General features: G+C 33.5%; 1 protein-coding gene across 1 annotated transcript in view; it reads right to left on the bottom strand.

Annotated features, from left to right (window-relative positions):
* LOC145259284 (glutamate receptor 2-like) overlaps nucleotides 1–14,163 on the bottom strand; it is a 426,938-nt gene that overhangs the window by 355,910 nt on the left and 56,865 nt on the right. The gene's annotated exons all lie outside the window — the stretch shown is intronic.

The raw sequence follows: 14,163 nt of genomic DNA, 5'->3' as shown, positions 1-14,163 counted from the left end.
AATTAAAAAAAAGTGAGAAAACAGTCAGTCAGTAGGAAGGTCTACTAGCCTGCGGTTTTTCGAAATAAGCTATTAAAATAAGAAGCTGTCTAACAGTGAGTTATTAGAACAACGAATTGATGAAGACCACTAGAGTTACATGTGAAACGAACTTGGACAAAGGAAGCAGAGAACAGATCAGACAATTTTGAAGAACATATACAATAATAATATTTATAGAAAAGACTGTAACTGGCAACATCACGTTTACTGCTAATTGCCTGATGAGTCCCTATTTAGGAGTACATATTGGCCTGATCAAACTTTTTTTTATAAGCCAGGGGTCACTTCACCTAGTGCGTTGACTGTTCCATACCTCACAACCTTTGTTCAATCTCCTGCAGAAGAGGTCAATAAATAGACAGCTGAATATTCAATTCAATTCTACAAATTGTCGATCAAAGATTAACGCAGACCTAAAGGCATGTAAAATGGCGTTCTGAAAAAGGAATGATTTTAATTCAATATCTAACAACCACAATGCATCCAGCACAATCGGAAACCGTTTGAGTATCAGCGAACAGCCCAGTTCTTCCGGCAGCTTGTCACACGGACCAGCGACTTGAAACGAAGAGGAAACTTTCTGACGATTTAGCAGCAATCGTTTCAGCTGCTGAACATGAAAGGCGCGAGTTAGATTTCGTTGTTATTTGTAGGATTTGGTGTTGAACCATCCGCTTCGCCAGTGTTTAACTCGACCGGATACTGGGTATCTGGAACGATATTTTCTATATGGCAGAATAGATATTGACTGTCACGGTGCCAAACAAGCAGCGGTAAAGTACTTAACAATCTAGAACAGTCATTCCCAACGTGGGGCGCATGCGTCACCGGTGGGGCATGGCAATATTTTGGTGGGGCATGGGCAGGACGTGCCCCCCTGGGTTTACTATACCATATTATATATTAAATATCACAAAGGGGAGGCATCAGGATTTTAGAAATGCCTTGGTGGGGCATGGCCCAAAATAGGTTGGGAACCACCGATCTAGAAATTAATGCGGTATTTATTGACGAGGCAGTAGTATCAGCAGTATTACCGTTAGCAATAGGGGCAATGTCAGAGCTATCGGCATACGGGATTCTGGTGCTAACAAAATAGGCTTAGACTTACATAATTGTTGTTTACCGCTGAGAACTTGCAAAAGACAAAAAATAAGTTTTGTAGTTCACTTTATTTTCAGTAATTCAAAAATCTTCCAACGCCCTTTCAAGTATCATCAGAGCCGCTTTTATGGCACGTCTTCGATACTCAGTCACGAAACTTGCTTTGATATATTTTTTCTGTTTTTTTTTTGTTGGCTATTCAAATGTTTCTCTTATATAAGATACCTTTAATACGTTTCGAAACTTTTTGTACAAGAATTTAAAATTGTCGTAGACTCTCATAAATTCAGTATGTTATTGCTATGCATCTTATGGGACGACTGGGCAATTTTTTATGATTTCAAGTTCAAATAAAGAGCTTCAGAAAAAAATGAAATACACCATACTAAAGCCTGATTGCCACAGCTACTATATTTCAAAAATGCAATCTGGACATGAGGACAGTTTAGAATAATCATATGCAATAGAATTCTGTTTTAACTTTGAAAATATGCAACAAGAATTTATAAAATGCTTCAGACTGATTTTAGACCATTTTGCATGAGTCAAGAATCAGTTCTCTAGTAGAATATATTCAAGTAAAGCAGGTTGTCTGTGAGGGATAGTGAGAGGTGTGGAAGGAGTAAGCAAGTTAGAACACCAGAGTTGATTCAGCAAATAAAGACTTGCATGGATAAGGACCGTCGTGTGTCTATAGAGACAATAATTGTACATTTGATATCGATGTGGGAACTGTACACATAATTACTCGCAAGGAAATGCAGATACAGAAGATTTACGCGAACTCTTTACCAGGGGTTCTTAGAAAAGATCAGAAAGAAAGACGTTGTCATGAGAGCAGGGGGATGGTCGAGCTGATCAAATCAGATCCCGCAGTTCTTGAGGCTCTTTGTGGCCTGCTATAGAAGCTGACTCTAGTGCTATTACTCAAAGATCATGACAGAGTTCCTAGTGGAAACATGCTGGCTCTAACAAGTCCAAGAAGGCCAGACAGAGAAAATCCACTAAGAAACATATGATGACCCCCCTTTTTTGACAGTATGGGAATGATCTGTATGTACTGAGTTCCAACTAGACAGACAGTCAACAAGAAATACTATGTTGAGGTTTTAAGGGAATTCAGGAAGAGATTCCCTCAGCACTCTTTAAATAAGGTCATTTGAATTTCCACCAGGACAATGCACCCGTTCAAAACTTCATCCTTATCACAGACCGTTTGGAAAAGATAGGCATCATGACATTTGCTCATTCTCCCAATAGCCCAGACATTGATACCTGCGACTTTTAATTATTCCTTACGCTCAAGGAAAACCTTAGAGTCTGTCGTTATGACATAATTGAGGAGATTAAAGAGGTAGTGACGAAGGTCATTGACACCTTCACATGAGAGGACTTTAATAGGGCATTCCAGTAGTTGTCGGAAAGATGTAAATGCATTGTAGCCGAAGGATATTACTTCGAAAGAGACTAAAATTTCATGTGTGTACAGTCAATAAAAGTGCCTACACGAAAAAAAAAAAAAAAAGGCCAGGAAAGCCTTATTGAAGGCACCTCATATTTCCAACAATTGTTTTGTATTTTGTGAACTTCACAATATTCTGTCTACATTTTATCGTTATATTTTTCATGAAATCCCAAAACTTGATCTTATACATTTTCGTCATAATTTATACCATATCCAGTTACCCCCCCCCCCACTTCAATGGCGATCTTGTTCGAACGGGTCTTCTAGTGATTGGACAACACATCGCATTTAGTGTAAACATCGCCAGATACAAACAGAACTGAATAACTTACTGCGTAATTCTCGTCAATCGGGAAAAGAATGTTTGCCAAATATCATTGTATATTTGACATTGTATGACATTTAGTAATATAAAAGTCGAACGTGACATTAATTCTATTCAGAATGAGCCAAAAAGACCACCCAAGGGACGACCTATTCGTCTAGACAACGCGGAGGGATGCTGAGTTCTTATTCAAGCATTTATAATCAGTTTTCTCTACCGTGTTCCATCGGCACCACAATGATTCTTTATACCTAATATGATAGGATTATATACAATAGTTTTGGTGCCTATACCTACTGTAATCATTGTTGCTATTATTTGTGGTCGTATAAAAATTTACCCCTGCCTAATTCTCACACAGAAATCAAATGTATATTCTTAGTATATGTAATAAAATTAATATTTTCCGAATATTTTGCTATTATTGACCGCAGTATTAGTAGTATACGTAGCAGTAATAGCTACTTCAATAGTAGTGTTAATATTCAGAGTTGTAATATAAATTTCTAGCGGTGGCATTTGTATTAGCATTAGTAGTTTTAGCAGTAATGAATTCAGCAGTACTATTAGTAGCAGTAGCATATTTAGCAGTTTTATATTTAGCAGTTTTATAGTTAGCAGTTTCATATTTAGCAGTAGTATATTTCGCAGTTTTATATTTAGCAGTAGTATATTTAGCAGTTTTATATTTAGCAGTTTAATATTTAGCAGTTTTATATTTAGCAGTAGTATATTCAGCAGTAGTATATTTAGCAGTTTTATATTTAGCAGTAGTGTATTTAGCAGTTTTATATTTAGCAGTTTAATATTTAGCAGTTTAATATTTAGCAGTTTTATATTTAACAGTAGTGTATTTAGCAGTTTTATATTTAGCAGTTTTATATTTAGTAGTTTTATATTTAGCAGTTTTCTATTTAGCAGTTTAATATTTATCAGTTTTATATTTAGCAGTTTTATATAAAGCAGTAGTATATTTAGCAGTTTTATATTTAGCAGTTTTATATCTAGCAGTTTTATATTTAGCCGTTTTATATTTAACAGTAGTGTATTTAGCAGTAGTATATTTAGCAGTTTTATATTTAGCAGTAGTGTATTTAGCAGTTTTATATTTAGCAGTAGTATATTTAGCAGTTTTATATTTAGCAGTTTAATATTTAGCAGTTTTATATTTAGCAGTTTTATATTTAGCAGTAGTATATTTAGCAGTTTTATATTTAGCAGTAGTATATTTAGCAGTAGTATATTTAGCAGTTTTATATTTAGCAGTAGTGTATTTAGCAGTTTTATATTTAGCAGTTTAATATTTAGCAGTTTAATATTTAGCAGTTTTATATTTAACAGTAGTGTATTTAGCAGTTTTATATTTAGCAGTTTTATATTTAGTAGTTTTATATTTAGCAGTTTTATATTTAGCAGTTTTATATTTAGCAGTTTTATATTTAGCAGTTTTATATAAAGCAGTAGTATATTTAGCAGTTTTATATTTAGCAGTTTTATATCTAGCAGTTTTATATTTAGCCGTTTTATATTTAGCAGTTTTATATTTAGCCGTTTTATATTTAGCAGTAAGATATTTAGGAGTAGTAGCAATGTCAAAGAACCCGAACAACAGGGCATTTTTTTTTTTACTTAGGAGTCATATTTTATCAAGGCCCGAAGGCCACGCGAGGATAAGAATTAATGAATTTAAGGTGGTATTGTAGTAATCGTTAATGGGGTAAATTGGGTAGAATTTCATTATTTACGGCCAAACAAGAACTTATAATAACAAAAAAGTCTGCAACAGGATCCGTCATATTCTGGTCGTCGATACGTTTGTATTTGACAAACATAGACGTGTAAGACCTGAAACCGCAAAGCAATGGCCTTAAAGTGGCAATGTCCATTCTGTAGAATTCCTTTCTGTGATTTTGAAAAAAAAAATAAAAAAAAAAACAATCCCTGAGTATCTATGCAACCGCTTAACCTTGCTGTTCCAGGTATCACAGATAAACATGTCCAATGTTGGAGAATAAAGAATTGCTTCGACAAATAAAGATGATTTTAGCAGACCAGAGAGTATTTGTAGTATTTAGCCGTCGGCACTGATGTGGGTTGGATGACTTTGATGCAAGAACTGAAGAAACTTCGGTGGTAATTAACTCTAAACAGCACATACATGCGACTGGAAACTGCTTGGAAATTTTATGATTACAAGTACCTTTCGTTTTAGGAGGAAGCCTTCTCAACTCGACTAATTTAAATGATGTCTCGTTTGATTTTGGTTTTTGCTGAATTAAGTCAAGCAAATGCCAAAACGGTTGCTGTTGTGGTTGTTGTCATTGGCCAGCATTATTCCTTCCATTTAAAGACCATTAATTGTTGTCTTTTCCACTACATATTTCTAAAAAGTGGAACGATAAAATTGTCGTTCTAGAAAAGGTATGATTCCATTTCCGTTTGATGAAAACCGGTTTTCTTCCTTTGTTGCAGAAGATCTACTAGTTAGCCAGTTGTGTACAAATCCTAAGATAGATAGGAGCCTTCTATCATGTCTGAAAGTGACACAATGCGGAGATGCTTTCTATCCATCCAAGTTATGACATAAGGACCATTAACAGCACCCTCAAAATGCGAATTCGGACGGTTCAACGCTTACTATTGACATATTGCATGAAATAGCATGCGATGGTTTCGGTTTTGTTTCTTCCCTTAAATTAATATAATATTTTCATTTTTAATATACTTTATTTCACCTCTATATGCTGACTATATCCTGTTTATAACATTCTTTTCTTGCTAATAAATTTATGCTTATTCTGGAATAATCCAGATATTCCTTCTTATATGCTGGGTATAATTGATTTCCTAATTGAGATGGTTTGATCTCTAGTCAATATAATATAGTGTTCGATTAGGTTTATGGTATGGTTAATACGCATTGCTAATTAAGTAAAGAATAACATTTTTTACATAGGCATCACCACTTATCAAGGCCCACATACCACTCGAGGATAAGGGTTAAGAGTGTAATGTAGTCAATTGGACAATATAGTAATCGTTAGTAATGGAATTTGGGTAAATTTGTTAACTTAAGTGGAACAGCTCATCAAGAATTTGTTAACGTTGGACTTGAAGATAATCAGATTGTAGTCAGCTGGAATGCAGGAAAATGGAAGACAATTCCATAGGCGGGCACTTCTAAGAAAGAAGCTTTGTTCATAGAATCTACGTTTAGATTTTGGCACAGATAAAGAGTGGGGGGAATTATTAACACTGAAAAATGTACTATATTATGATTTTTATCCATGAGTTTTTTAAAGTCAATATCTTCAAAGAAATTGTATAACATGTGAACATTTTACTAAGTTTCAGTCCTAATCTATGTAATAATTAATTTATTTAAAATAGCCATAAAATTGAATTATATATGGATATGAAATTTAGATAAAATCAACAATTGTTGTAACTTGAAATATATATTATTTAATTGGAATTCATTATTGAGATGAGTATTGTTTATTAATTTATTTATTGCGGACTATTATACTCATCTTTCTTAGTTGTTGTTTCAAGACATTTCGGCCAAGTATTTCTCTGACCTTCATCAGGTGATAACCTCGACGGGAAAGGAAGTCTGAATCTCTTAACTGCATCCTCAGCAATTACTGCCATCCATAGTTGTCGTCGTCTCACCACGTTTTGGCCAAGTAAGTCTCTGACCGTATTTGGGTAGAATTGAAACCGCTATCTTCAGACAATTCTCACCTGGAACCGTAGCGATTCTGTTACGAGATTCGGAGTTCCTATCTGGTCGCAGTTACCTTCTGACGAAGGTCGGAGGAATAGTTGGCCGAAACGTCATGAAACAACAATTAAAACAGATGAGGATAATAGTCCGCAACAAAATAAATAATACTCATCTCAATAATGAATTCCAATTAAATAATATATATACCATTCGGCACGGACCCGACCATGGAAGATCAGATAATAAATAAACGTGGATTTATCAGACCAAAAACATTGCAACATTGATCACCCTTCGGGGTCCGTGGCGCGGTGGATAAAGACATTGAATCTCTATGGTTCCAGGTGAGAATTGTCTGAAGATAGCGGTTTCAATCCTACCCAAAGTAGACGAGAGGCTAACTTGGCCAAGACTTGGTGAGAAGATAACAACTATGGATGGCAGTAATTGCTGGGAATGCAGTTAGGAGATTCGGACTTTCTATTCCATCGCGGTTACCACCTAACAAAGGCCAGATGAAGAGTTGGCTTAAATGTCGTGAAACAACATCTAAGAAAGATGAGGATAATAGTCTGCAATAAATAAATGAATAAAATACATATAATTTGTAATGAGTTTCGTATAAAATTAAATGATATATAGACATATGTTATATATATATATATATATATATATATATATATATATATATATATTACAATTATTAAAATAATCCATGTAAATATATATAATAAATTAAGAAAATATTAAATAGAATAGTTTTAGTAGTGTATATCAAAATAAGTACAATTTATTAATACGGAAATTTAAATTTTGGTGATATTACTTGAAAATTCTAAATGTCGTAAAAAAAGATAAAATAAAATGTAATTGCAAATTCTTTTCCAATTTTCGCATTTTGTAATCATGCTTAAGTACATTTTATTTTTTTGTAATGTATTGATAAGTTGCTATTTTTTCTGAGGAGTTAAGGACAGAATAGATTTATTGATTGATATAATAATTAAATGAATTATTGTGCGCTACAAAACAGTCAAGAATTGTAAATGTCAACGAAAATTAAACGGTGATGAATTGTAAGATGGTCAACATCATGAAATTTAGAATATAGAATTTTTTTCATTTGTTTGTTATATGCTCTGTAATTATATTGAGCTGTATAAATTAATGATTGGTATAAATAAAAGGTGAAATATAATTGACAAAATCATATTTCCACAGAAATATTTATAGTAATACCGTAGTTAGTAAACGTAACGTTGAATCGTTTAAAAATGTGAAGTAAAAAAATGCAAAGAAACTGAGACAATGCATGCAAGTATTATGGTGTTTCTAAACACTGTGCTTGTAAGTAAAAACAGAAGAATAATCGAGCTGAGATCGAAACCCAAACCTTAAGACAGTGAGTCAACTACGATAACCCTTAGACCAGGTTTCCACAATCTTAACAAACAGTTGATAAAAAAAGATAAAAGAAATCTGATAAGATCCAAGTATCGATTTGTCAATTTGAACCTCTTAGCAGACTTTTTTTTCGGATGAAAACAAATTAAAAGTTTTTCCACATGTTAGAATACCCTATAAACCAAGTTTTAAGTGTGTAGATCAAATGTTCTTTGAGTATATAGATTAAGAAGTGTCCTGGCACACATCCTCACTTTTATAGATAGATAAATAGACTAGCAGGCGACCCGGCGTGGCCCGATCGTAAATATGCATAAATATTATATTTTCATTAATGCAGGATTCTTATTTATTATAAACGAAAATACGGTAGGTATTAAACGTAATGTAAAAATAGTTAATACAATGAAGGAAAAAAAACTGAAAGCTACTAAAACACGTGCATTCGATTATTACGTTTTTTCTAAACAGTTCACATCCTGTAAGTAAAAACATATACTCGAGCTGAGATCGAAACCAAAAACTAAATACAGTAAGCTAAATATGATAAGCAGTCATCCAGCGTGATACGCTCTTTAAAAAGGTTTTTCAAACTGTCTTATAATTAACATAAGGAATACGTAATCGTGAACCATTCACACATACGTAATCGTCAAACAGTTAACAAACAGAAAAAAAAATCCGCGCTTTTCCAGATGAACATCGATTTAAAGTGTTCGACATGTCTTAAAAAATTAACTACCAAATGTGAAGTTTGTAGATGAATAAGTCATTGAGTATATAGGTTTAGAAGTGTCTCTCCTGGATATGACCTTAAACTATATCCGATGGTGAGGCCCCAACTTGCGGGCTTTGGGGAGTGTAGAGCCACCATTTACTTTTGCTCCCAGGTCGACTTGAAAAAAAAATTCTATTAAAAATTTTTTCTTCAAAATAACGTGATTCGGCATTAAATAACCCGAAAAGAGTTGATATGCCGAAACACAAAAAAGAAAAAAAAACCCAACCAACATGAGAAGTCTCTTCACACATTATGACTTTTTTTTTTAGATATATAGACTAGATTATATATATATATATATATATATATATATATATATATATAATATCGCCAGTCTTTCACGAAAAACACCCGTCTAGCTGAATCCACTGTGAAAAATTTCCCCCACTCTATATCTGTGCCTAAATCAAAACGCGTATTCCATGAACAAAGCTTCTTTCTTAGAACTGCACGCCTGTGGAACTCTGTTCCGTCTGCCTGCTTCCCACCGGACTACAACTTGGATGTCTTCAAGTGCAATGTTAACAAATTCCTAATGAACCGCCCCCTTAAGTAAACACTTCATCAAATCTCCACACTAACGTAATGTACTTGCAATAACCCTTATCCCTGAGTGGCTTCCAGGCCTTGATAAGTGGTGATCACTGTGTAAAAAAAATAAATATATAAACATATATATATGTATATATATATATATATATATATATATATATATATATATATATATATATATACCGTACTCACGAGAGCATTCTCCTCGCGCTATTTTTTTTTCGTTTGATATTATTCTACTTTACCAGTTTTTCTGTTTTTTATATTCTTAGTTATTTTTATCCACCTCTTCCTAAGATCAGGTGTAAGTTAGATTAAAATGTATCTTTGAAACAAACTGTATTAGAATTCGCAACCTAGATTGTCATTTCGTGTCGTAGATCTCTTAGCTATCGGCACCTTTCAACTAGATGGTCATACGTGCATAGCGCAATTCCAATTTCTTTTCCGTTTCCTGTCAGCGATAAGTCAGCGTGGAAAGTGCTTAAGAAATTTGGATGCCAGTACGATTGAAGTTTATATTTCGCAAAAAAAAAAAAAAAAAAAAAAAAATCACTAAAATGTGAATGAAAGATTACTCTAGAACCTACTGATTCGCGTCTGTCAACTGTCGGTGTGTGAACACGTAAAAGTGCTTCTTAAGAATCTGAAGGCAGAACAATATGTTTCCACCTTTTGAGATTGTTGGGATCCTCTTAGTGTTGAAAAAAAAACGTGACGAATATGATCAACGCTATGGGTACTTGTGTTTCTAAGGGACAAAAACAATGTGGATTTTAAACTTTTAAAGCAGTTATGTTGAAACAGTTACGTAAAAAAAATAAAATACCCATCTTCAAAATAGCAACCTATGGAATCGCCAATAAAATGCGGAACAGGAATTTACATTTTAAAGTTATAGTCAAATGTGGCAAAGGCACCGTTCAAATACAACAGTGCGAGGTTTGCGTTGTTTTGAGTGTACAATGTCATTTATTCTATCACCCCTCCCATTTAAATTTTGCGTTTTAATATTTTAGTTTAATAAATAAAAAAAAATATATATATTTCATTTATTCCATTTGAGAGCCATATGCATTCATTGGCATATAAGCTCTATTAGGTCGCCTGACGAGGACTTTTGGTTCTTGCCAACCAATTGTCCGAAACATTAGCATGTTCAGTGTAGGGACGATGTAATATTTGTCAATATATATATATATATATATATATATATATATATTTAAATTTAATTGTAGTAAATATGACTTATGATTAAGAAACATAGCCTAATTATCCCTGCATAAGGTCGGGTTAAGTTTTCTTAATTAAATTAGATACATTCTCATTTTAAAAATTTTTCTGTTCTTTTTCGTTTACTTTTCTTCCTCTTTATATATATATATATATATATATATATATATATATATATATATATATATATATGTGTGTGTGTGTGTGTGTGTGTGTGTGTGTTTTATTAATTAAATTAGATACGTTCTCATTTAAAAATGTTCCTTTTCTTTTTCGTTTAATTTCCTTCCTCTTATATATATATATATATATATATATATATATATATATATATATATATATATGTTTTTCTTTTCTTCCTTTTTATCCCGTTATGTCTTGACATTCTCTCCCCCCCCATAGCTTTCTGTTGTTTTGGGTCTAAAATGTCACATAACCTATCACCCCTCTCGTTTAAATTTAGCATTTAAACATTGAATGTTTATAGATTAAAAAAATATTCATTTTTTTTTTACAAGGTGATCACCACTTATCAAGGCCCGGAAGCCACTTATGGATAAGAATTATTCTAAGTACAGTACGTTAGTGTGGATATTTAAAGTGTCTACTTAAGGGGGCGCTTCATCAGGAATTCGTTTACGTTGGACTTGAAGACATCCAAGTTGTAATCAGGAGGGAAGCAGGCAGACGGAACAGAGTTCCACAGGCGTGCAGTTCTAAGAAAGAAGCTTTGTTCATGGAATCTACGTTTTGATTTAGGCATAGATAAAGAGTGGAGAAAGTTTTTGAGAGTGGACAGCTAGACGAGTGTTTTTCGTAAAAGATTGGCGAGGTGGGACCAGAGATTGGAGGTCAGACCAGCACCTGTCATGGAAATAACGAGAAAACAAAGATAGGCTTGCAACGTCTCTTCTGTGGGAGAGAGGTTGCAGGTTTCCTCAATTTGTGAACCAAATGCCTTCATTGTCACTTTAGCTGTATTACGTCGCCTGACGAGAAATTTTGGTTCTTGCCCGCAAACTATCCGAAATAGTAACATGTTCAGTGTAGCGACTATGTAATATTTGTCTTTATAAATAAAAGTATTATATATAAATATTAAAAGTAGCCCGGAAAATGTAGTAGAGAGAAGAAACATTCTTTTATTGTTTCAATTACCCTTTGTGCTATAAAAGATGTTGGAAGTGCTCCCCTGTTGATATCTATGCATCTCTGGGCACGTTTAACAATCTTTGCAGATACTGGCTGCAGATATTCTCTGGTGATTCTCCTGATAGCGTTGTTTACGTTGTATTTTAGTTTGTATAGATTGTGAGTATTATTTGCAAAAACATTTTGTTTAAAAGTCCCCCAAAGATAAAAATCACATGATCACAAGTCCGGGAAACGTTGTAGCTCTTGCTTATAGTTCTCTCTTCCGTAAACATGTAATAAACTCGTGTTAGTGATCTGTAAAACATGCGGCATGTAGCGCCCTCTGGTTTGAAAAAAATGTATTTTGTCTTGTTGTGTCAGTTGGTCGTTAAAGATTAGAGAGGTCGGGTTAATTATATATATATATATATATATATATATATATATATATATATATACATATATATATATATATATATGTATATATATGGTGTGAGTGTGTGTGTGTGTGTGTTCCAAATAAAAACCTAATATTTTAAAAATGAACAAGAATATAACCATCTGTCTCTTGTGAACTGGTTTTAATTTAAAAAAATACTAATAGCTCGAGGATTGCACTGTTGAGCTATTGTAACGAGGAATTTGTGTTATTCGTTTATGTGTATACATTACCCTAAGTAGTACAGTCACATACGCACGCACATGCACATACACACACACACACACACACACACACACATATATATATATATATAGTCTTGGAACTTTAATCAGTTGTAATTCAAGCTTCATGATGTATTTTTTAAAATAAATTGTTAGGTGAAGCATATAATCATCGCCAATCACTGTTCTCCTCTCCATTTTAAGAATGGCTTTCAAAATAGTAACGTTATTATATCAGAACGGCGGCAGAAGATCAAAAGTACCCATTTTTTATTATTTCATGTCAGTTTCTTATTTGAGAAGGGTGTAGGGGCCGATATTACCGTGTCAGTTATGCGAACATGTTTACATTTCTTAACTGTAGATGTGTTTGAATTTGTTTTGAGATTTCCTGCAAGCTTAGACGTGAAGGGTGTGTGTGTGTATGAAGTACTTTACTTGTGCATGCTAGTTCCCTAGATAAGGACTATCAGTAGCTAACTGTGTGTTTATGAGCTGTTAACAGGTTTTATTTTCTTTTGAGCACTCGCTATTGTTTCCTGGTAGCGTCGGTAATCGATGTAAAAAAAATCCGACAGTCATAATAAAAGTTTTTACCTATAAATATCTCTTGCGTTATCAGAAGAGAAAAAGTACCCAAGTTTTTTTTTTTCATAGCAGGTTTTTATTTCATTGGCGTTGGGGTGCACTGCCGTGTCGGTAGTTCAAACATGTTTACATTTCTAAACCGAAAATGTGTTTAAATTAGATTTGAGCTTTCCTGGCGTGCAAGAATGGACGTAGAAGGGTGTGCGTGTATGCTTATAAATTATTTTACTCATACATGTTTGTTCCCTAGAATAAGGCTATCAGTAGGTAACTGTGTGTTTGTGAGCGGCTAATAGTTTTTATTTTCTTTTTAGCGCTCTCTAGTGAGTCCTGGTAGCGTAGGTATTCAATGTAAGAGAAGTCGATCGCCATTATGATGGTTTTTACCTGTGAATGTCTGTTGTTACATGAGGTTAGCAACAAGTAAGTGTCGATGTCTAGGTTGTTAAGATTCTTTAAATGTTTTTTTTTCAGCGGTAGTGCCTCCTGTGGAGGGCATCCCCATGTTTGTGAACGTTTAGAAGTGTTCGTTTATGTAGGAATTCATTTCATTCTGGAATATGAGAATGTTCGATTTCAGCCAATCTTAAACGCCGGAACGTTGTCCAGGAGAAGTTATTAATTGTGATTAAAAAATCGGGAAGAATATGTTATGTTTTTATATATAATCATTCAGTTACGGAAGGTTTAATCCCACTGTAGTAGAAAAATGTAGAATCGTTTCCGGCGACAACTGGTTGCAGTGGTAGAACTAAACATATAGAGAGAAAAATAGGGACTTCTCCCTCCCATAATGTTGCGATTGTGATGGTGGTTCTCCATAGATGGAATGTAGCATTTTAATATCACGACTGAATGTGTATGTAACGGCGTTCAAAAATTACATAAGATGGTGAGTAATAGTTTAGCCATAATAAATGTGTATGTGCCATCTGTTATTGCAAACATACGTTAATGTGGTCCAGAGTGGAATATCTGGAATTAAAATTATGTATATATATATATATATATATATATATATATATATATATATATATATATATATATATATATATATATATATATATATAGAGAGAGAGAGAGAGAGAGAGAGAGAGAGAGGGGAGAGATGTTGTTTGTTTGTTTGCGATACTTTTTAAATA

The sequence above is a fragment of the Euprymna scolopes genome, chromosome 34 (genome assembly GCF_053919585.1).
Source record: "Euprymna scolopes isolate OS-2025 chromosome 34, ASM5391958v1, whole genome shotgun sequence".
NCBI classification, from domain to species: Eukaryota; Metazoa; Mollusca; class Cephalopoda; order Sepiida; family Sepiolidae; genus Euprymna; species Euprymna scolopes.
The sequence above is the reverse complement of the archived record's forward strand: the minus strand, read 5'-3'. Positions and strand labels throughout refer to the sequence as shown.